This window comes from Lutra lutra, chromosome 8, assembly GCF_902655055.1.
Source record: "Lutra lutra chromosome 8, mLutLut1.2, whole genome shotgun sequence".
Lineage (NCBI taxonomy): Eukaryota > Metazoa > Chordata > Mammalia > Carnivora > Mustelidae > Lutra > Lutra lutra.
Window position 1 is genome coordinate 64,168,911 of NC_062285.1, and position 25,386 is coordinate 64,194,296.

Sequence of the window (25,386 nt, forward strand, 5' to 3'; positions counted from 1 at the left end):
AAATGTCAGAATGTATGGTAAAGTTTGTTAAAACCCCCAGAGTCAGAAAACTTAAGAAATCCACAAGTATTTTGACTACTGAGATTTGCTGAATTGACGATTTTCATATGATCTCTTCTTTTCTACAGTGGTGCAGACATTACTAAATAAGGCTTTTCTGAAGTTCATGAAAATTTCTATAGATTATTTTATGTCTTCTTGTATAACAATATAATATAGATTATAGATTATAGATAGAAGATAATATAGATTATTTTATGTCTTCTTGTAATAATAATAATAGTCTGGTCAACTACTATTAATTAGGTCAATTGATTTATCTATTATTTCCATCATAATATTATCCAAATAATTTTAATGAGTTAATAACACTTAACATGTTTGAGAGAACACGAATGTCCTCACATGTGTGAAATACAAAGTTGTTTGGAATTCTGTTTGTATGGATTGTTTCGCCTGATTATTCCCTATGCTTTGCCAACCTTCCAGGACTTTTCTAATTCAGCTAGAATTAGATTAATCATCTAGATCAGCATGTCCACACACTTCTGCATAGTTCAGCTCTCACCTTCCTTCCAAACATCCAGCATTAAGAAGTAACATGTAACAGAAATTTTTGTGAGTACATGGGGTCTAGTCTACCAGGAGAGTGAGTACTTGGACTGATACAGTTCTGAGTGGAAGTGGTCTGTTTGAGGGCTGGGTTAATGCTAATTCTGAAAGCTTCCAAGTCCCTCATGGACTTTCAGGATCACCACAGATGAATCTCTTCAAGGGAGTTGAGAATCAGTGTCCAGTAGAATGAAGTCCTGAGACGACCTAAACATTGCTCTGAATCTGAACCCTGGAGCCAATGAGAATTCTGATGAGCCTTAGAAGGGCCACTGAAATAATGAATGTATTAGACTTTACTTTCTCAGAGCAATCTCTGATGCTCTTTCCAGGTTTAATAGTTATGTTAGCCCATATTTGACATTAATCATTTTATATTATAAACTCTTTTTAGCCACATCAGATGTGTACAATGATGCATGCATGACATACTTTTATGTTAATCAGTAGACTATACACATATTCTATAACAATATTCACTTAGAGACAAAATACCTCTGGATAAAAATGTCAAACTAGCCTAAAAATAAAGTAATTTTTAAAATTGTTATTTTAGCTGGGCCCATAAAATTGTTATTTTAAAATTATTGTTTAAAATGTATATGTCATTTTTATTGTGCATGTATGAGGGAGAGAGACCAAAAGGGAAGGGGGAAAGGAGAAAGGATGAGAGAGAATATGCTGACTGCATTTATACATACGGATCAGTGTTTTAACTTGAGAGTGTATTTGTGACCTTTTAATCTAATCCCTTCACTTTATACGAGAGACAAGCTCCAGAGTAGTGTGTGATCTAGTTAAATCTTTTATCCTCTTGGATTCATCAGGTTGGGGGAATTTCAACTACTATGAGAGTAAAAATGGGAAAAGGATGAGCAAAGGAAACTGGGGAGCCTAAAATAATTACCCCTGAATGACCTTTGCCATTTCAGTACTACATCCTTGTATGGTTGTATTAACATTGTCTGTATTTAATATTCTTGTCTCATCTTACTCTCACGACAGCAAGCTTATTTAACGCAGAGGTAAGGCCGGTGAACCTACTCTGTGCAGTACTATGACGTTCCCAGCCAAAGGATCCTTCTAGAGTGAGGGAGAAAGACAGACCTGTCAGGACACCAAAACCGAACAGTCTGGCTTTTGTGACTTGTTCTTAAAACACGCTTCTGCTTCTAAGAGCCAATTCTTCCTTCACTGACATTCTTCCCACCATTTTCTTTTCACATTTTTGGTCATCACTCTGCTTGCTTTTCCATGTGCAGTACAAATGCCAATTCTTGTGCGATATCCGTCCAAACACTCCTAATAGGTTTTAATCTTTCCTTTGTCTATATTCCCAATTTATGCCTTGTGCTGATGTAGTTATTTCCATGTCTTTCTCATCTGTTAAGTCACAGAGCTGCCTCTGGAACTAATGGGCCATTCAAAGACAGGGCCCTGGGCGGAGGAGGAGGTGGAGCTCAGACCCCTTATTGCTATTTTAACCAGAGTGCTCAGCCTTTGTGTTATATGTTGAGGAGAACCAATACAACTTCTTTGATATGAAGAGAAACTGTTAAACTGCTAAAAATCAAAGTTTAAAGATTACTACATTCTTAATTACTTTAAAAACATTCTTAATTACTGAAGGGATTATTTTATTAATTTCTATGTCGTGGCAAGCTTGTGATGAACAGTTTTCCAGTAAACGAATAAATCAGGATGTACTCAACGAAATAAATTGAGAGAACTTTATTGCGTTTTATCTTAAAACACAATGAGTGCACTCAGTATTACTTCCAGGATATCCATCCTTCTCAAATGTTAAGCGGAGAGAGTGACAGGATCCGAAGTGCTGAGGAGTGGCTGGGGAGAAGAAAATCGGGGCCCTGGAATTGATTTATGAGGAAGGGTGGTGAGATTTTATGGAGTGGAAACTAACAGATGGTTCATGGTTTTTTGTTTTTTGTTTTTTTTTTCTTTCCCACAATAACCCCTCCCTGAGCTACTTCTGGAATATGCATTCTGTACCAGCACACAGGCTGAAGCTCTTTGGGAGATCTTCTGGCCTATGTAAATAGCACTTGGGTTGCCAACACAATGATGGCTTTCTATATCTCCAATCTCCAGATTCATAGTTGTGGGTATTGTGAGTGATGAGTTTTTTTTTTTTTTTTTTTTTTTTTTTTTTTTTTTTTTTTTTTTTTATTCTTCATACAAACCTGTCTTACCAGACAAAATTTCTCAGAGGCTTGGGGAGACACAGGTGTGGTTTTAAAGCTTCTAGTCTAGACATAAAATATGAAAACCTTAGTCAACTTCCTCTAAATTCATTTAAATGAATCATAAGTTGATTCTCCCCAAATCTACTTACCAAACCTCAGTGGCTGATGTTTTTCATTCTTTTAGGAGACAGGAATGGTTAAAAACAACAACAACAACATTGTTTTAAAAACCAGGTATATTTTTTTTCAAAACGTATTGATATTTCAACCCTCTTAAACATTTCACTAAAATAAAATGGAGTTTATAAAATATGGATTTTACTCCTTAAAGTCCTTGACTTAATTTAATTTTGCTTAAAATGTGAAACAGATTTCTGAACATGTACTACTGTTGAGCCTAGAACTTGAGTTTGAAAGGACCTTAGCAGTTATCTAATCCAAACATCTTCCAATGCAGGAATCATGAACAATAAGGTACTCATATTTTGGCAATTTTGTTAGAAATTCTCTCTTTGGGGAGTCAGCTACTTCAGAAGGCAGCCAACTTGTTATTCAGTGCTACTTGTGAAAAGGTTTTCTTTATATCAAGTCATGATTTGCCTATAGGAATGAGGCTACTGCAAATCAATTCTTGTTCTACCTTCTGGGAATCTGCAGAATTCTAATTTCTCTCCCAGAAAAATTAATATTATGCCCCTCTTAAGACCTTTCTTTTGTACATACTTCAAAACTACTTTTCATATTATATAGATTCCTGGATCTTTTCAACTCTAATCACATTTACCAGGAACACTCCCCAATTTTTCAATGTCCCTCCTAAATTTATCATAAGTGCTCTTTAAAATTTTTTTTATTTGAATCGAGTTGACAGACAGGTTACATTAATTTCAGGGTACAACGTGGTGACTCAACATCTCTCTACATTATTCTGTGCTCACCGCAAGTATAACCGCCATCTGTCTCCATACAGTGCTATTACAGTATCATTGACTATATTTCTAATGCTGAGTCTATTCCCATGACTTATTCCTTCCATAACTGGAGGCCTGTATCTCCCACTCCCCTTCACCTACTTTGACCAACCCCCTACCTCTTTCCCCTCTTGCAACCATTAGTTCTCTGTATTATTAGGTCTGATTCTACTTTTTTCTTATTCTACTTTTTATTTGCACATTCATTTGTTTTATTTTAGATTCCACCTACGAGTGAGATCATATGGTATTTGTCTTTCTCAGTATGACTTATTTCACTTAGCATAATACCCTCCAGTTGAGACCATGTTGTTACAAATGGCTCACATCTCATCCTTTTTTATTGCTTTGAACATTCCAGTGTGTGTGTGTGTGTGTGTGTGTGTGTGTACGTGTACACATGTGTTTGCACCATGTCCTCCTTATACATTCATCTATGGATGAATGCTTGGGTTGCTTCTGTATCTTGGCTATTATACATAATGCTGCAGTAAACATAGGGGTGCTTATATATCTTTTTAAATAAATGTTTTTCTTTTTGGGGGGTAAATATCCAGTAGTAGAATTATTGGATCATATGATATTTCTTTTTTTTTTTTTTTAAGATTTTATTTATTTATTTATTTACTTGTCAGAGAGAGAGAGAGAGAGAGAGAGAGAGAGCACTGGCAGGCAGAGGCAGTGAGAGAAGCAGGCTCCCCGCTGAGCAAGGAACCCGATGTGGGACTCGATCCCAGGACCTGGAATCATGACTTGAGCCAAAGGCAGTGGCTTAACCAACTGAGCCATCCAGGTTCCTTGATATTTCTATTTTTAAAGATAAATGCTTTTTATAACTGATTTTTAAAAATAAGATCAGATATTCTAAGGGATCCAGGTACTTCAGGTTCAAAACATTATAAAATTCAGTAGCTTATAAACAAATATTAATACTTTTTAGAGATTTTATTTATTTATTTGAGAGAGGAAGAGAGCACGAACAGAGGGAGGGGCAGAAGCACAGAGAGAGGGAGGAAGGAGCAGACTCCCTACTAAGTGTGGAGCCTGATGTGGAGCTCCATCCCATAAGCCCAAGATCATGACCTGAGCTGAAGTCAGATGCTTAACCAACTGAGCCACCCTGATGCCCCTATAAACAAATATTATTAACCAGTGAATACTTTTTCTGATATTCTGCACCATACCTTTATAGGCACAAAATATTAACCTGTGAATCTTGTTCTGATACAGAATAATGAATTATTTTCAACTTCTTCTAAGTCAATCTGCCATTGACCCTCACACAAACCTGCTAGTATTTTACTGTGTATCTGCACATGTTCTTTCCATTGCCTCTCTTTTCACCTCATCAAAGAAACTTAAGCTTTTTGTCTCCTTGAGTGAGAAAGTTTTCAAACTGAATTATTTTCTTTCTATCTAATTCACCAGGTCCAAAAAAGAAAACAGCATTCTCCTTGTCACCATCAATAAATACACTATTTTAATTCAATATAGTGACAGCAATCAGACAACGAAAAGAAATAAAAGGCATCCAAACTGGTAAGGAAGAAGTAAGACTCACTATTAGCAGATGACATGATACTATCTATAGAAAACTTTAAAGACTCCACCAAGGGGCTCCTGTGTGGCTTAGTCTGTTAAGTATCTGTCTTTGGCTCAGATCATAATCTCAGGGTCCTGGGAACGAGTCCTGCTTTGTGTGTGTGTGTGTGGGGGGGGTCCCTGCTCAGCAGGGAGCCTGCTTCTCCCTCTCCCTCTGCTCCTCCCCACTGTTTGTGTTCTCTCTCTCTCTTTCAAATAAATAAGTAATAATAGAAACCATTTAAAAAAAAGACTCTACCAAACCCCCCCGCAAAACCTACTAGATTGATAAGTGAATTCAGTAAGGTCACAGGGTACGTCTTTTTTTGAGGTTTATGCCATTTCCTTATATTAGATTCTTGCTCTTATCAGCAACAACATCTATTGATTTCTAAGACCATATCTTCCCTTAAATAGTGATTTAAGCATTTAGATCATAATATACTTCTTTCTTGCAATCTACTCATGTTCACAGATTATGTATAGTCTTCTCTTACATTGAAATCTCACCAACTCCAGTGACTTACATGTCCATTTTTTCCCATCCAGCTGTAGATAGCCTGAATAATTCTAGTTGGGATTAGGCTGGAATTTGCCCCTACTGTAATTTTCTCTGATTAGCTTCTGAGGCTTCTCCAAGTCTTCCTACAGGTCTGTTGCATTTGTACCTTCACTTCTAAATCTTGAACTCTGAAAATAATGTTTCAGACCCCAAGTGCCTTATTTTCCTAATATTGGGACCTACTGCACCTGCTTTGATGGATCCACAAATCCTTGGCTTCTCTTAATTCTCTTATTTCATCATCTTTTTCATTGCTTCTTTCTCTCTTCAGCTCCTTCCTATTGCCAGCTGTTTGATAAGACATTTATGAGCTTTCTAATATCCCTTGCCCATTGGATCAGATGTCAATAATTTGTAGTCAAAACCCAATTCCATATATTTGTACTATTTAACTTTAATTATTCAGTTCTTACCTCTGGGAAGGTTGCAAATGGTAAGGAAAATAGCCACAAACCAATAGTTTTCTACCCACGAAATGTACTAGAATGTAGACAGATTCAAAGTTCAATTAGGGTCTAGAGGAGGAAATAAGAAATAAATTTGGATATTAGAGGAAGTCTTCAGAAAAAAAAAAAAAGAAGTATGTGTTTTCCAGTGTATTGAGTGAAGAAGGGATGAGATCTAGTTTGTTGTGAGCTGGGAATGGCTGAGGAGGTAAGGAAAAGAGGAAAGGGTATACCAAGCAAGTTGAATGTCATGGACAAGAAATGTGAGGTTGTGGAAATGCAGGGCAGGTTACAAGTTAGGGTGATGATGATTAAGGGGCTCAGTTTGTTAAGCGTTTGATTCTTGATCTCAGGGTTGTGAGTTTAAGCCCTGTGCTGGGCTCCACGCTGGGTGTGTAGCCTACTTAAAAACAAAAACAAAAATGTAAACAGGAAGATGTGAAGGTTTCTGTGCTCAGTAGTTTAGAATTTGTTTCGATAACCAGAATTCCCAGGCTTAGTTATGTGAGCAGCAGTGTTCCCCTCTGTCAATCAGCGAAAAAAGGTCTTCTCTATTATATAAATTGAGAAAATTCTATAATACTATACCTCTTCTTAAATAATCACAATTCACATTCACATATTAAAAGTTCTGAAATTCCTGTTAAAAATAAGCAGTTTAATTTGTTTAATCAGGTGCCTTCTGACTCAAGTAAATGTGCCTTCTCCTTCCTCTAAACCCCTCCTTCCTACTTAAATGGTATCCATTTGTATGGGGTAGGTTCTTGGCATCTGAGGATTTTCAAGAAGACTTAAAACTCCATGTCACATAATATTTGCTGAGATATCATTTCGTGTTGTCAGTGCTTCAAGGCTAGTGTGCGGATGTGAGTCATAGACAGGTAAGAAAGTCTAGACAAAACACAGAAGCCACATACCTTTGTGCAATAGTGCTGCTTTCTGTGATACCTTATTTCATTTAATTGTCAAAAGAACCCTGCAATGCTTGTATTTTATGTTAGCCATTTTAGCTATGAGATCGCTGATGAGATTATATGCTGGTATTTGAGGGTTACAAACATCTTTGGACATATGTGTCATAATTTCAAGATCTTCTACACTTAATTTGTCTCTTATGCTGGATTTCACGCTTCTTGTGGTTCAAGGACTATATTTGATGTCTTTATACTTTTATTGCCCTCAGCACTTGGAACAAATTTGTTGAATCCTATAATAGGGTTTCAATCAGTGGTGTGAAAAATGAATGAATTACAAAGTTTGTAAGTCCAGAGAGAAGTTATATATGGTATATTGATTGATCTAACTCCAGTTAGAGAAGAAATATCTAAGAGGAAGTTAATATATGGTGCAAAGAGTAGTAGAGCCAGAGAATATGCAAAGTAAGCCTCAGGTGACATAGTTTTGAATTTAAATTTAAGGAAGTATTTCCAAGATCCGCTGGAAGTTTTATAGAAGTATAACAAGAGTACACAGGTATTTGCATTTTACTGGATTGGAAAGATATTCAGAGAAAGATATTTAATATAAAACATTGCAACACCAGGCCCAGTAAAAGTTGTCCAGAGTCCAGGTAAGAGATTGAAGTAAAGATTTAATGAAAATGGCAAATAAAAAGCAAGCAAACAAACTTGTATAAAAATTAATTGCTGAACTGCAATATGTATTAGTTTGCTAGGGCTGCCGAAACCAAGTACCACAAACAAATTGGCTTTGACAACAGAAATTTATTGTGTCACAGTTCTGAGGAGGTTAGAAGTCAAAAATCTAGACATTCACAGGGTTGGTTCCTTCAGGGGGCTTTGAGGAAAGGGGCTGTTCCAGGCCTCCCACCTTGGCTTGTAGATGACCATCTTCTCCCTAATCTCTCTAAATCATCTTGCCTCTATTTGTGTCTCTCTGGCCAAATTTTTATGAGGACACCAGTTTTTTGGATTAGGGCCTACCCCAATGACCTCATTTTAACTTGATTGCCCTTATAAAGACAAAGTCTCCAATGAGGTCACATTCTGAAGTACTAGGGATTAGAACTTTAGTATATGAATTTTAGGGGGAGACAATTCAATCTGTAACAAAATATCAATGTCAACCTTGGATAAGAATAGTACAAATTGAAAGATCAATTAATTTCACACTTATTTACTGAATTCCACTTATATACCGGCATTCAAACTAAGTAAAAATATATCTTTAAGGTTCTTACAGTCTCTTTCATGAGACAGGTAAATAGTAATTGATTACAACACAATGTGTTCAGGGTTATAGTCCTAATTGTAATTTTTAAAGTGTTAGCTAAGACAAGAAATGAGAGGGAGGTAAAAAGTATGAGGAAAACCATCAGTGAGGAGATAACTTTTAGGATAAGTCTTGGTTAGTGTATAGAACATAAAATTGGAAAGCAGATTCTAGCAGAGGGAATAGTAAGGGTTATTTTGAGTAATGTTAAGTGGTTTAGCATAAACTGCATGTTGGAAACCAAAGATGAAAATCTTGAGCTAGGAAGGGAGTCTATCCAGAAGGTCATGCAAATGAGAACCACTGAATCATTTTTAGTAGAAAAGTGACAAACAAGGATCACCTGAAGGCTGTTTCAAGGATGGCTTGGAAAGGAATAAAGCAGGAACCAGAGAGATCCAGGTTAGAAAACATTGCACTAGTCAGATCAAGGCCAGAGGGCATTACTGAAGATTGCAGCAGGTAGAAAACAAGGCATGGAGAAAGTTGGTGGAGTTTAATTAATACGGTGAAGTTGACAAGACTTAGCAAGCAATGTGTGGAATTGGGTGATTGTTTTAGGATGACTCCTAGATTTCCAAATTGAGAGAATGGGTTGATGGGTTGGTATTAAATAAGATATTGGATATGAAAACAAAGATTTGGAGATAAAGATAAATAATTCTGTTTTGAGCATGTGGAGTTGAGATGCTGTGAGAGCTCCAAATGGAGATGTTTAGTAGAGAGTAAGAAATATATGTTAAGTAGAAGAGAGAGAGAGATATGGACTAGAGGTTAAGATTTGGCAGTCATCCGCTTACGCATTCATTCACTTACATGAGAGATGTGATATACAGACACATCTAAAGGCTTACAAAATGCTTTAGCTGAGAAGGGAAGGAAAAAAAAAAAGCCTTAACTAGGAAGACACAGTGCTGTAAGAGTCAAGGTGGGAATGATTTAATGATGTATTTGGGCTGAGTGAAAAGAGTGAGTGTGGTGATGTTTATCGATAAGGCAGGGGACATGAGAAGATGGCGGCCCAGAAGAGGAGAAAAGAATTTTACTTTTGACACCCTCCTGGCCAAGTTCTAAGTTTAGGAGATGGATAAGTATAAAAATATGATAGAAAGGGGACAATGAAAAGTGTAGCCAGAATGATGTCTCCATGGATGGCTGCAGCTGCCTCCTGGGAACACTGGGTGTTTAGCACCCAGATTGACGTGGCCATGCAGTCCCCAGTGGTGACAAATGCCTTGAACCTGATCTAACACAGGTATGTTTTTGCAGAGACATAATTTTCAAAACCTCATCCTTGAGAGATGTCCCCAGAAAAGTCAATGATCTCAGACTGCTTGATAGGGAGAGAGATGAAACTATTCAAATTTAGATGCTGCTCAGTTACCTGCTTTTCTTTATGCTTTTTTTTTTTTAAATGAGGTTGAAGCCTTTTTTTTAAAAAAAATTCTATTCATTTGACAGAGATCACAAGCAGGCAGAGAGAGAGAGAGGAAGGGAAGTAGGCTCCCCGCTGAGCAGAGAGCCCGATGCGGGGCTCGATCCCAGGACCCTGAGATCATGACCCGAGCCGAAGGCAGAGACTTTAACCCACTGAGCCACCCAGGCGCCCTTTCTCTATGCTTTTGTGTGTTTTCTCTCTCTCCCAAAATTTACCTTTGGTTACTTATCTTACTCATGGTCCAAAATGGCTGTTCTAACCTTTGGGTCCACCTGACCTTCCAGCTGCACAGCTCCCCACCAACTGGCATTTTCTGCCATATCCATTATTTTTAGCTTTCCAAGATAAGCTTGATCGGCTTGGCTATCCTCTTTCTGTGTAGAGACTTTATACAAAATAATGATCTAGACTTCTGGTGGACCTAATTATGTGTTACCTTAAAATTACTTGTTGACCCTGTCTAGCCATCTTTGGGGTAAAGAGGGGAGACAGAAGGTCTACTATTTACTCAGCAAAAGCTGTGAGCAGAAGATCCTCCCAGAAGGGAGTCTAAATAGAGTGGACTTTCTAAAGCACTGTTTTTTTGTTTTGTTTTGTTTTAAGATTTTATTTATTTATTTGAGAGAGAGAGAGCATGAGAGGAGAGAGGTCAATGGGAGAAGCAGACTCCCTGCTGAGCAGGGAGCCCCATGTGGGACTCGATCCCAGGACTCCATGATCCTGACCTGAGCCGAAGGCAGTCGCTTAACAAACTGAGCCACCCAGGCGCCCCTTGTTTTGTTTTTTTTTAAGCAGAATTTTAATTCTGGCTTCAGTTCATCCATTTTACTCCATGATCAGTGTTATTTTTAATTAAGGAAATTTCACTAATACTCATATTAACAAACTTTAATTGAATTTGATATTACATTTTCAGGTGTGGAACTTGAGGTATATAAATTCTAATTCCTCTCATGAAAATATGCTGAACAGATTGAATTAAAATAATCACATTCATAAAATCTCTGTGTAGTCAAAGCCATAAATGTGTAGATTTTATTACTGCAAAATAGTCCTGTGGATAGTGACAACAATTCAAGCAGCCTAGCATGTATTTATAGTCGGCATTGCATACTAGGTCTCTTTCTGTCTCACTTAACTCTGGGATTAAGATTTGAACCTGATCTTGCCCTTGAGTTTATCTACCTCATTTCAAGAAAACAAACGATTTCTGTCTAAAGTTAATTATCATTTACATGCTGTAAATTTACTAAATTGCTTCCAGATCTGTACCTTTTTTTTAAAATAGACTAGAAAGAAATATTTGTTCTTTAAAAGGAATCTTTGTGTTTGTCTAAATATACATTTTTCTCTAGCTACATATGTTTAGTTAATTCTTTCTATGGCTGAAAATGATGCCTACAGAAATTTGAAAGAATTAGATTGGACATTGCTTTTTCAGTTAGCAATTATCTTTATGGGAATGCAAATGTATTTGTAGAAACTGGCAGAAACACAACTTTCTGAGAATGTTTTTGCCATGACCAATAATAGTGCAATCGAATTCTTGTTTCAATATGGATTGATGGGCAGTTAGCTGCCTTAGGGCTGGGTTGAGAAAAATTTTGAGAGTGGAGGAAGTGGGTTACAGGGAGCAATTCAGTTAATGATCTCTTCTCTGTGTTGGAATGGGAAGCTGTGCTGTATATTTCTATCTCAATATTAGTGCTCTCTCAGAAATAGGTGAGTAGCATTTCTACTAATAATAAGCATATTTACAACAAAATTTAGAATAGGAAAAAAATATATGATTATATTTAATTCCCTGGTCCACTTAGCTATTGTCTATCAAATAGGTTGCTAGAGACATTTGAAGTGAGAAAAACACCCTCACATCTCCTGCCTCTACTTCTGGGGGATACTTGGACATGAAGCAAATTGGGCCTGCTTTACTCCTTTCCCAAGTTTAGGGGTCAAAAATAGGACTCCTGTTAGCATATCAAGACCCCCAATTTGACCTTAACCCTAAACGCGAAGAAAAAAACCCTTTCTAGGAAAAGGAAGTAGAGTAATAGATGGAATGGGTCTTAATGTCGATGTACTATCAGCTCTGAGGTAAGAAGTTGAAAATAAGAAGTTGAAGACAGGAAAATCAACACTGTCCTGTATAAGAAATAAATAGGAATGTGATGATGGGGTTGCCAGAAAAGAGAATATGGGATTGTGGAAAGAAAGAGCCCAAGCACCATGTCAGGGACCTGCAGTTTAAAGATAAATGTGGTCAGCAGAAAATTCTTCATTGTGTGGTAGGAGAATTTTTAACAACAGTGATTATAGCTTTCCATTCTATGATGTGATGTAAACTCTCTGCATTTTCATCTTCATGAACAATCTGTATAAAACCACCTGTACATTTTGGAGCAGGGAGGTTTTTTTATATAAGCTCTGGAAAAAAAAAAACACACTATAATCACTTTTTTGTTTGCTCTTAGCTCTAATTTGGCCTCCCACTCAAGTTGCTACTGATCACTGCCTAGAAAACTTAGATTTCTATTCCTTAGATTTCTGGTATGGTACAGATATCATCACATGGAAGTCAGTGAACTGGTAAATTAGAGGAGGTCACACGTTCACAAGAGTCCCCATAAAATCTGTCCACACAAGACTAGACAGGAATGACAGACTTTTTCCCCCTCTTATTTGTCCAACATGTGATATAGTACCAAATTGCTTATTTTAGTATAATATATATTATTAAATTAAAAATATTTTCCTCCTCCAACCCACCTTTTAAAAACATATGACATTTGTATTTTATATTCACTACTATATTTCCCATAATGTAAAACAGTCTTTGATACATAGCAGATGTTCCATAAGTATTTATTAAATTAAAATCAAGTAAAAATGTTATAACATAATTTACATTTATTATATGTGATTCAATCTGATACAATCTAGTCTAGTCCCTAATACACTTAATTCTTAAAATGTGAGGCAACAATCCATTGATTTTTTTTTCTTTTCAAATTTTAACTTAAATTCTAGTTAGTTAACAGGGCCCTCAGTGGCTCAGTCCATTAAGTGTCTGCCTTTCACTCAGGTCACCATCACAGGGTCCTGGGACTGGCTTCCTGCTCAATGGGGAGTCTGCTTGTCCCTCTCCCACTGCTCCCCCACTTGTCCACTCTCTCCCAAATAAATAAAAACTTAAACAAATAAAGAAATAAATCTAATTAGTTAATATATAGTGCAATACTGGCTTCAGTAGAATTTAATGACTCACCCCTTGCCTATAACACTCATTACTCATCATTACAAGTGCCCTCCTTAAAACCCACCAGCTCTTTAGCTCATCCCACAGTCACCTCTCTCCATCAACCCTCAGCTCATTCTCTATTCTTAAAAGTATTTTATGGTTTACTTTTCTCTCTCTCTCTCTTTTTTCCCCTTCCCACATATTCATCTGTTTTTTTCCCCCTAAATTCCACATATGAGTGAAATCATACAGTATTTGTCTTTCTCTGACTGACTTATTTTGCTTTGTAGAATATATTCTAGCTTCACCCATGTTATGCAATTGACAAGATTTCATTCTTTTTGATGGCCAAATAATATTCCATCATATATATACCACATCTTCTTTATTTATTCATCAGTCAATGAGCACTTGGGCTCTTTTTACAGTTTGGCTATTGTTGATAATGTTTCTACAAACATTGGGGTGCCCACACCCCTCCAAATCTGTATCTTTGTATCCTTTGGGTAAACACCTAGTAGTAAAATTGCTGTGTCATGGGATAGTTCTGTTTTGAAGCTTTTGAGGAACCTCCATAGTGTTTTCTAGAGTGGCCGCACCAGTTTGCATTCCACCAACAGTGTAAGAGGGTTCCTTTTTCTCCACATCCTTGCCAGCATCTCTTATTTCCTATGTTGTTAATTTAAACCATTCTGACAAGTATGAGGTAATATCTCATCATTGTTTTGATTTGTATTTCCTGCTGATGAGTGATGTTGAGCATCTTTTCATGTGTCCATTAGCCATCTGGAGGTCTTCTGTGGAAAAATGTCTGTTCTATCTTATGCCCATTTCTTAACTAGATTATTTGTTTTTTTGAGTGTTGAGTTTGATAAGTTCTGTATAGATTTTAGATACTAGCCCTTTATCAGATATGTCATTTGCAAATATCTTCCCCCATTCAGTAAGCTGCCTTTTAGTTTTGTTGATTGTTTCCACTGAGCTGATTATATGATCCATAAATGGTCAAACCCACAGTTTGAGAAACACTGATTTAAATAATAAGGGTCTAGCATGGTAGTGTAGGCTGACTATAGCCCATATTTCTTGCTAATTTCAAATTATGTTTATCCATACATATAAAGATGACCTGAAGACTCTGAAAAGTAAACAAATATTGGAGGGAGGGAATCAAAAGTGAATGCACAGTGTATATTTTCAATTTTTCCTCTTACACTTTGCCCCAAGGGTAGACCCAAGCCACAGAGCAGCATGTTAGCAGTGGATACATGAAAGAGTAAAATGTCAATAGAAAGCCTATCTCTTCTAGCAGAGAAACCAGCAAAGGAGCCTCTTGAGGCTAGAGAGTGAGGAGAGACTCTCAGAGCAAAGAGAGCCAGAAAAGAAGATCCCTTAATTTTGTGTATAATCCTATCTCAACATCACTTTTTTTTTGTGGATAGGCTGAAACAAGCAGACAAAGTATTTTTAGAATTGAACTGAGATTTGAACCACCACCCACAAAAGGCAAGACAGAATTTATAGTCTGAACCTAACCATGTTGATCACCTGTTAAATAAAAATCATTATGCTCCAGAGGATTATAACAGGAACTAGAGTCTACACAACATGCACAATGTCCAGTATACAACTGAAAACTATGCACCATTTAACAAAGAAAATGTGGACAATTATCAAGGGAAAAGAATTAGCAAATGCTAAGATATTGGAATTATTAGACAAGAACTTGAGCAGCTATTATAACTATGTTTTATAAGAAAATAAAAACATACTTGAGATGAATAAAAATTTAAAATTTGCCAGTAATCACTTTATTATTTTGTAAAGATTTTTATTTATTTGACAGAGAAGGAGAGACCAAGAGAGTACACAAGCTGGGGGAGCTGCAGAGGAAAAGGGAGAAACAGACTCCCTATTGAGCAGGGAGCTAATATGGGGCTTGACCCCAGGACCCTGAGATCATGACCTGAGTTGAAGACAGAGGCTAAACCCACTGAGCCACCCAGGTGCCTCAGCCATTAATCACTTTATTCATCAATTGTTTAAGGATACCAATTAAGAGATCTCTGACAGAGATTGTCAGAGTGGATCAAAAAACACAACCCAACAGTATATTATCTGCAATAAACCCTCTTTAAATACAGATACATATAGATTAAAAGAAAAGAATGGGAAAAAAAAAAGTAAAGAATGGAGAAAGATATGGGATGTTAACATCAGCCAAAGAAAGTGAAAGTCATTATATTAATTTCAGACAGAGCCAACTTCAAAGCAAGAACAGTTATCAGGGATAAAGGGGGAAATTACATAATAATTAGGAAGTCAAGTATCCTAGAAGATATGACAGTACTTGAAACTTATGTACTTAACAACAGAGTGTCAAAATACATTAGACAAAAATTGATAGAACTTCAAGGAGAAATAAGTGAATCCACTTTTGTAGTTGGAAACTTTAACACCTCTCTGTCAGACATAGACATGCCCGCCAGATAGAAAATCAGTAAGGACATAGTTGAACTCAACAAATACAATCAATCAACTGAATGTTACCAACATCTATAGACTACTTAATCCAACAACAGCAGAATATACATTCTTTACAAACTCACATGAAACATTCACCAAGACAGACTATATTCTGGGCCATTAAAAACACTTAACAAATTTAAAAGAATAAAAATCATGCAGTTTCTGCTCTTAGACCTCAATGAGTTTAATAAAGAAATCGAAAACAGAAACATAGGAAAATCCTCAAATACTTGGAGCTAAAACACCATGCTTCTAAATAACACATGGGCCAAAAAGGAAATCTCAAGGGAAATAAAAAAAATATTTTGAACTAAATGAAAATGAAAATAAAAACTGTCAAATTTGTGGGGTAAATGAAAGCAGTGCTCAGAGGGAAATTAATAGCATCAAATGTATATGTTAGAGAAAAAGAAAGATCTAAAATCAATAATCTAAGTTTCCATCTTAGAAAACTAGAAAAAGAAGAGCAAAGTAAATCCAGCATAAGCAGAAGAGAAGAAATAATAAGAATTAGAGAAGCAATCAATGAAACTAAAAACAGGAAATCAGTAGAAAAAAAATCAATGAAACCAAAAGCTGGTACTTTAAAAAGATGATAAGATTAGCAAAACTCTTATTAGACTAAGAAAAAAAAAGAGAAGGAACATAATAACTAATATCAGAAGTCAAAGAAGGGATATCACTACAGTGCTCATGGCCATTAAAAGGATAAAAATAGCTCTATGCCCACTGATTCAATAACCTACTTGAAACACACCAATTTTTTGAAAGATGCAACTTGCCAAAATTCACACAAGAAGAAATAGACAATCTGAACAGGACCTGTATCTATTAAATAGATCAAATCAATAATTAATAACCTTCCAAAAGAGAAAGCACCAGGCCCAGATAGGTTCACTGGTGAATTCTATCAAACATTTAGGGAAGAAATTATCCTAGGTCTCTATAATCTCTTTCAGAGGATGGAAGCAGAAGGAGTACTTCCTAACTCATTCTACGAGGCCAAGCTTACCCTAGTACCAAAAGAGACAAGGACATTACAAGAGAAGAAAACTACAGACCAATATCTCTCACAAATGTAGGTGCAAAAATCCTCAACAACATAATAGCAAATTGAATGCAATAATATGTAAAAAGGATTATATACTACAAGCAAGTGCGATTTATCCCAGGTATGAAAGTCTGGTTCAACGTTTGAAGATACATTAATTGAATCTGTCATATTAACAGATTGAAAAGGTAAAATCACATGATTATGTAAATAGATGTAGAAAAAGAATTTAGTAAAATCCAACAATGGATCATATAAACATTATTAGCAAAATAGAAATAGAGGGGAACTTCCTCAACTTGAAAAAAAAAATCTACTTAAAAAAAAAACTCTATAGTTCTGCTAACATTGTATTTAATGGTGAAAAATTGAATTATTTTTCTTGGTACTGGGGGCAAACCAATATTTCTTGCCTTTATCACTCTGTTCAATGTTGAACTAAGGAGCTAGCCATTGAAAAAAGAGAGAATAAGAAATGAAATGCATAAAAAGAAGAAAAAGTGTAAAACTCTCCCTATTTACAGATGCTTTATTTATATAGAAAATTACTAGAAGTAACAAATTTTTTAGCAGTGTCACAGAATATGAGGTTCATTACAAAAGTTAATTGTATTCTTATACACTTGCAGAAAAATTGAAAACCAAAATTTAAAAAATCTACAGATCTGTTCTGAGTATCAACCCCCTCCAGAATAAATCCCATAAAATATCTGGGAATAAACATAAAAGAAAATATCCAAGACTACTACAAACATTTCTGAGGGAAAGTAAAGAAATCCTACACAAATGAAGAGATATAATGAAGACTCAACATTCTTAACATGACTAATATCCTTAAGATCCCCAAATTGATCAGTAGAATCAATGCAATTCCCATAAAAATTGCAGTATGCTGCTTAGTAGAAATTGACATACTTTTCTTAAAGCTTCCATGGACATGCAGAAGATCTAGTATAAACAAAGCAATAATAATAAATTAAACGATAAAGTTGAAAGATTTATTCTACTAAATTTTAAGACTTACTATTACAGTTTGCTCTTGGTGATAAAGTAAAAGATCTATAGAACTAAACAAGATGTCTAGAAACACAGGTATATATACACAATCATTAGATTTATGACAAAGGTGCCAAGGCAATTCAATGGGAAAGTCTTTTCAACTAATGGTGCTGGATGTCTGAATGGGAAAAAAACAATCAACCTTACTATATACATCATACATTAATATTAGTTCAAAAACAATCTAAATACAAAATCTAAAATGATAAAATTTCTAGAAGAAAACATAGGAGAAAATGTGGACGATGCAAATTTTTTTAAAAAAGATTTTATTTATTTATTGACAGACTGAGAGAGAGAGCAACACAAGCAGGGGGAGCAGCAAAGGGAAAGAGAGAATCAGGCTCTTTGCTGAGCAGGGAGGGGGCTCAGTTCCAGGACCCTGGGATCATGACCTGAGCCAAAGGAAGATGCTTAACCCACTGAGCCACCCACACACCAAAAGACAAGTCTTTCTTTATTAAAACACAAGAGCATGGGGCGCCTGGGTGGCTCAGTGGGTTGAGCCTCTGCCTTCGGCTCAGGTTATGATCTCAGGGTTCTGGAATTGAGCCCCACATCGGGCTCTTTGCTCAGCGGGGAGCCTGCTCCCACCCCCTCCACCCGCCTACTTGTGATATCTCTCTGTCGAATAAATAAATAAAATCTTTAACAACAACAACAAAAGAACACAAGAACACGAGTCATAAAGGAAAAAAAATTGATACATTGGGTTTAATCACAATTCAAAACTTACTCTTCAAAACACACAATTAAGAAAATCAAAAAGCAAGCTATAAACTAAATTAGAAATGCTAGGAATTATTGTCACACATATCAGATAAGAATCGTAATCAGTATATACAAAGAAATTTCACAAGTAAATAAGGAGAGAAACAACTTAATTGAAGATGGAAGAATGCTCCAAGTTATTATTCATTACAGAAATGCAAATTAAAACCACAACGAGATACCACAGCCCCCATATTAGAATGCCTAATATTTAAAAACGGACTACATTAAGTGTTGGTAAGGGTATGGATCAACTGAAGTTCTCGTCTACTGCAGTGGAGGGTGTAAAATGGTACAACCACTGAAACTGTTTGGCACTTTCCTTAAATGAACATAAACATGCCATATGACCTGGTTATTTATTTGTTTGTTTGTATGTTTGTTGATTTGTTTTAAAGGATTTTATTTATTTATTTATTTGACAGAGGAAGACACAGAGAGAAAGGAAACACCAGCAGGGTGAGTGGGAGAGGGAGAAGAGGGCTCCCTGCTTGGCACCCCTGACTGATCTGGTCTTCTAATTCCTAAGACTACACTCAATAAAAAAGGAAGTATATGTTCATATAAAAACTTTTCCATAACTGTTCATAGCAACTTTATCTGTAAATGCCCCAAACTGGAAACAACCTAAATGTTCATCAAAAGAATGGGTCATTCTCTCTCTCTTTCTTGCTCACTCACTCTCTCGAATAAATAAAATCTTTTAGAAAAGGTGGGTAGCTCAGTCAGTTAACTGTCTGACTTTGGCTCAGGTCATGATCCCAGGGTCAGACACCACACACACCACTTTTATCTTTGCAATAAACAAAAAAGAACCATTAATATTTGCGTCTCTATCTTCCATTGGCCTTACAGTGGCAGTAATAGGCTCTTAATGCCTTTTTATAAAAACATTTTTTATTAGACTATAAAATCGTTGGGCAGATTACCTGTCTTTTCTGTTTAAGCTCTGTTGAAGGTTGCTTCAAAGAGTGAACATACTTAAAACACAAACTAAGATAATGTAGTTTTAAGCATTTAATGAGGAATACCCAGAAACACCAATAAAACAAAATATATCTCTGCTAAGAAGACCAGGAGTATAGAACATGAACTTATAAAAGCCTTTCAACTGAAACACACAGACACACGCACACAGGCACGCATAGACTCACACACCCCACTTTTATCTTTGCAATAAACGAAAAAGAGAATCATAAATTGGCGACCCCTCACACTGTATTTAAAAGAAGCCTACAATTAGCTTTAGAACAAGTTACTTTATCCAGACTAACTGAAGGGTAAAAGCTTTGAAAAAATTCAGCTGTTCCAGTCAGTACTTTCCTGCATTTAAGTAGTGGGACATGCTTCGAGATGCTCTATTTCCTGCCCTACCCCAAGAAAACCTGGTTATGCTGCTACCTGAAACCATCCCCCTACCCTCAGCGTATTTACTGAATTTGAATTCCAGTCGAGGCTCTCTGTGTCACTTGAAATTTTCCCCTAGATTTTTTATTGTTATTTTTTGGCTGATGGTTTGCATTTGGAAATACATCTAATCTGGAAGAAACCCTGTGGCAGAATAATTTCCTTTTAATGCTGACTCTGGAGAAATTTTCCCTGTTGGTTGTTTTCTAACTCCTCTGGTGGCAGTGGACCCATTGAAGCTACTGGGTTTGTCTCAAAACAGAGGGTATTTGTGTTTAGTTTTTATGGTACACAATATATCAGACACTTCACATTCCAAAGTGTTGTTATAATTTTTAAATAATACATTACTGAAATTTAGTCGTAGTGTAGAACATTCCAGTCCTCCACAAACATTTATGAGCTCCATTTTTTCCTGCTTATTAAACAGCCGTCTTCCTGGCAATACATAGTACTGTGCATCCTAGCCAAATAAACTACTGTCAGATGAAACTGGTTAAACTTAGTGCATATTTCATGCAAGGTTGCAAACAACTTTAATACACACTTTCTGTAAATAAGATCATTTCATGTTAGCATGTGAAGCTTTGGTCATCTTGAATTTTTGAGTAGATTTGTAGATTTGTCGAGGTATTGTGCACTTGGATTGCCATGAGGTCTAGTGATATGATACACAGAGCCTTTTTTTTTTTTTTTTTTGCAGCTGTGGAAAGGATTACCAAGAATTTTCCCTGCCAACCGTTACCACTCTGAAAGAGCATGAAATACTGTAGTTCATTGCTCTGTGTGAACACAATCATGTTATACTGAGCTGCCTTGTAAAAAACTGTGATCTTTGAACTTTGGGAGTTGCTCAGGCTCTGCAGAAATGAAAGAGCAGTTAAAAGGGAAAGTTTTAAAATCAGCATTGTGAAATAATTTTTCTAAAATAATTAGTTACATTGAAAGAGAAAAAAGGGAGGAGGGGCATCCTTCCCATTCAATTCTCATTCTTTTGAGACTCCAAGAATGGATTATACAATTAAAAACTTAATTTTTCTATCAAAGTCTAAGCATCTGGGTTGGAGTTAATAACAGAGCTCTTGCTGATACGTTCTATTTTCTTGGCTCCTCTCATTCATGTAGAAAGGATGAGAAAAGACAAGTAGTAGGCTTGTGGATTTGCTGCCAAGCAGCTTCTGTGAACCAGAACAGAGAACTTTTGCGTCTCTAGCGAGGTCTCCTAGGTGTCCGCATCATCTCCTGAAAATACACACTTTATATTCTGTGGAGTCCTAAGCTCACCGCGGAAATTCAGCTTAGTTACTAGAAGACATTCTTATCTGCCAATGGGAAAATACCACCTCAGTTGGAATACTTGGAAGACTACAAGCCTGGCAGATATTTGTCCCTTAAATCGATCTCATTTGTTCATAAAGAAGTAACTCTATTTATGCAAATCAAACAGTTCGAAACTATTTCATCCCGCTCCTCCCCTCCTTCTCCTTTAGGTTCCTCCTGTTTCTGTTCATTTACTTCATTTAAACCCCACTTTGATTTTTTTCTTTGAAGTCATTTTCATGATGAATTACAGAACAAAGGATGTTCAAGTTGGAAGAGATATTAAAGATCATCTAATCCAATATTCTCATTTCATAGTTGAAGAATTGAGGGTCCAAAACATGAGGTAACTCATCTATTATTGCTATAACCTGTCAGAAACCAGGACTAGCTCTCAGTCTCCAACTTGTAGTTTAATGCTCTTTCTTTCATATACTACTTGCTCTCAAGACACATGACCTCCTCCTTTTTTTTTCTTTTTTTTTTTTTCTTTTTATTTGAGCTAGTTCTCTACATAGGCAGTCTTATGTGATATAACTGAAAGTCATCAGTAATCTTGCTTGAAGCAACATTTCTACACTGCTGGCCAGGATGCAGGGAATTTCCACCATTAGATCATCAAAAGAGAAGGTCTACTGTTACTTATGAATGGACACTGAGTCCAAAACAAAGATTTGCCCTATTTGAAACTCCTACACTGATTTTGGCCAATGGATATTCCACCACTCGATACTAACCCTTCGGCATTCCTTAATCCCAACTCATCTCATCAGATAGAAGGAAAATTGCAGTCATGCTTTCTGAGGATACTAGTTGCCAATTTTGAAGAATGCACAAGGGAATTTCTTATATTATACTTCCTGAGTATGTAGATTACACAATGGTTCCAACAAAGAGTTACTTATGGGATACTATTATTTATGGCTTAGAAATAATAAGAGGGAAGGAAGAAAGGAAGGAAAGAAGGGAGGGAGGAAGAAAGGGAGAAGATGAAAAAGGAAGAAAGCACACTGCAGAAGAAGGAAGAACAAGAGAATAAGAAACCAAGTCTGAATACCATAAAATGTTAAAGGCTTGAGTTTTTCCTAACCTATAATATAGCCAAGATGACAAGTTCTATGGGCAGATAGAGCCATAAAAGATTTATATGAACTAATACCAGAGCTCAGAACTGGAATGAAGTTTCATTAGATTATCAAATGTGACTCTCCTGAATCCGTAAGGACAAAAGCACTGAAATAGGAGTTTTTCTAAAATAAATAATCATACAGAGTGAATAGAGAATTTGTGAACCTTAATCATTGCTAGAGGGTATGTTTATTTGGTCCATAGGTGTCTTTTGGTCATAGATGGTTTTATGATTCCTCATTATTCCACCTCTTTAGGCCAGATTGAATGACAGGCATAGATTCCTTTTAGGACAGTATTTACATAGGATGAAGTCCTATGGAAGGATGTCTTTGTTAATGCAAGTACTTTAAGACTGACTTCCTCTCCCCTAAACCATACAGAGATAGACTCTGCTCATTTTCTCCCAAAACTTTCATCTTTAAACAGTGTCATGATTGATCAATCTTCCTTCAGTTTCATAAATTTCTTTTGCTTAATGTAATTCAATGTAGTGCTTCTTTGTCTTCAAAATGTGGTAGAATCACTGAGGGATCTTGTTAAAAAATAAATTGCAATGCATTATGTCTGTGTGGGAGGCCTAGATTCAGCATTTCTAACAAGCTTCTAGTTATGTCAGTAGAGCTGGTCCAGAGATCACTCTTTGAGTAACAATAAATGTAATACATTTAATCAGGTTACCCTTATCTCTGGTAGGCTAGGAGCCAGTTTATCTATTTGAAGTATGTGTAAATATCACTTTCATTTGGGATTAAATAAAAAGAATATGAGGTTGACCTAATCCCACCCACTTAATTCTTCCCTTATGCTCCCCCAACACCACCAAAGTTAAAGGTCGAAGACAGTCCAGAAAAAAAGGTTATTGGCTATGACTGGAGATAGGCTCAAGATCTGGGACTAGATTTGGACATATCTATTATGAACAATGGAAGTTTGATAAAAAATACAAAATTATCTCGGCTTGGCAGGGAGCCTGGTTCCTCCTCTCTCTCTCTCTCTCTGCCTGCCTCTCTGCCTATTTGTGATCTCTCTCTCTGTCAAATTAAAAAAAAAAAAAATCTTAAAAAAAATACAGAATTAACAACTCCAGAATTACATCAATGCTAACATGAGGTGCAAGCTACCTACATTTTGAGTGTTGAAGAAGTAGATAACACATGCAGAGTCCACTCTAACAAGGTAAAATTTTGTAGATATACAACGAAGTTTGTTGGGAGAACCTGCATGGCTCAGTCAGTTAAGAGGCTGACTTCAGGGGCACCTGGGTGGCTCAGTAGGTTAAAGCCTCTGCCTTTGGCTCAGGTCATGATTCCTGGGTCTTGGGATCGAGCCCTGCCTCGGGCTCTCTACTCACTGGGGAGCCTGCTTCCCCCTCTCTCTCTCTGTCAAATACATAGATAAAATATTAAAAAATAATTTTAAAAAAGGACTAAGTTTGTTGATGTTAACTGCTTTTTTCTGTTTTCTCTAGATTGTGTACCATCTGGCAGATCTAAAACTCCATTGAATGTAGTAGATAAATCTGACTTTATGATGCTGGAAAAAAAAAAATGAGTACACATGCCCAAACACTCTCTTCTGTCCATCACCCATTTCTTCTTGCACTCTGTAGTAATTTTTTGCTCAGCCAGAGAAACCAGAAGAAGCTGAAATCCACAGCCAAAGGATCCATCTGATAAAATGCATCTCTGACTTATAGTAAATAGAGCAAAAGTGTTTAGTGTAGATTAGATCAATGTCATTCTGTGATGCAGCAAATCTCTTATCAAAAATATGGACTGGTTGGTGTGAAAGTTTGCTAAAGAAATGACATATGAAATGTTAAAAACCCATGTTAGAGCTATTAAGTACATGAATGAATCGGGTGATCAAGCAAATGAAGAAATATTTTTGAAAGTGTACTGAGCCTCTACCTAGTACTTCCTGTGATCTAGGGCTCCCATGGTGCATGTATTCAAAGAGATAACTAATGAGATAGTCGTGAGATCAATAGGAAAAGAACTAGATGACCAGAATTGATGATGTCAGGAGAGGTGAAGAAGAGGAAACCAGGTTCTCCAGTTTTCCTCCTGATAACTGGGTGGATGGTGATGACATTCACTAGACAGAGTACACTAAAGGAAAAGCATATGGGGAGAAGGATTCATTCAGATTTGGAGATGTTAAATAGGACAGTTGTGGGAGATTTAGCACATATATGGGTCTGGAGCTCAAGTGAGGAGGCTGGGTTGAAAATATAGATTTGGAGATCATTCATCTATTGATACATCTGGAGTCATGAAAAAAGAAGCTACTCCCCATGGAGAGTATGAGGTTGAGAATTAATGAGGACTTAAGGCCGAAATCCAGAATACCAACATTAATGGGCTAGCCAGAGAAAAATGCACATTTTATTTCTATAGCGATTTATTTTACATGTTTCACATGTTGAATAACAAAATATTGTGATTGTATATGGTACATATACCCCTTGCTCATGCATACTTTGATTCTTTTAAAACTAATGTGCTCTTAAATTAACACCAAGTGACTCCTGTTCTGTAAGTATATACAGCAGGAGCTTCACAAACAACAGAATCAAAGTTGGAAGGGCTAGACAGGGTGAACCTGGTTTGTCTCCCACCCCAAACTAGTGACATGTGTGGGCTGCTATCCCATTAGCCTTCACGACATTTCTGTAGCAGGTGTCAAAGCAGCAATCAGGCAAGCAGACATTTTTTACTCAAGCACTTGGGACTTACTCATTCTTCTTTCATTCTCCATTGGTGCTTCTGTGTTTTCAAAAACTTAACAAAAATATTTTAAGGACATAAAACATTTGTAAGAAGTTACCAGCT

At 36.4% G+C, this 25,386-nt stretch overlaps 1 protein-coding gene across 2 annotated transcripts in view; it reads left to right on the forward strand.

The window, feature by feature from the left end:
* The window catches only part of PUS7L (pseudouridine synthase 7 like), a 104,055-nt gene extending 87,159 nt beyond the window's left edge, over positions 1-16,896 (forward strand). The window contains exon 11 of one of the 2 annotated variants that reach the window (XR_007129235.1): positions 16,773-16,896. The gene's annotated coding sequence lies outside the window, so the exon portion shown is untranslated. The remainder of the gene's footprint in view (positions 1-16,772) is intronic. The other variant, XR_007129237.1, reaches the window with a different exon arrangement.
* Positions 16,897-25,386: the final 8,490 nt, after the last annotated feature.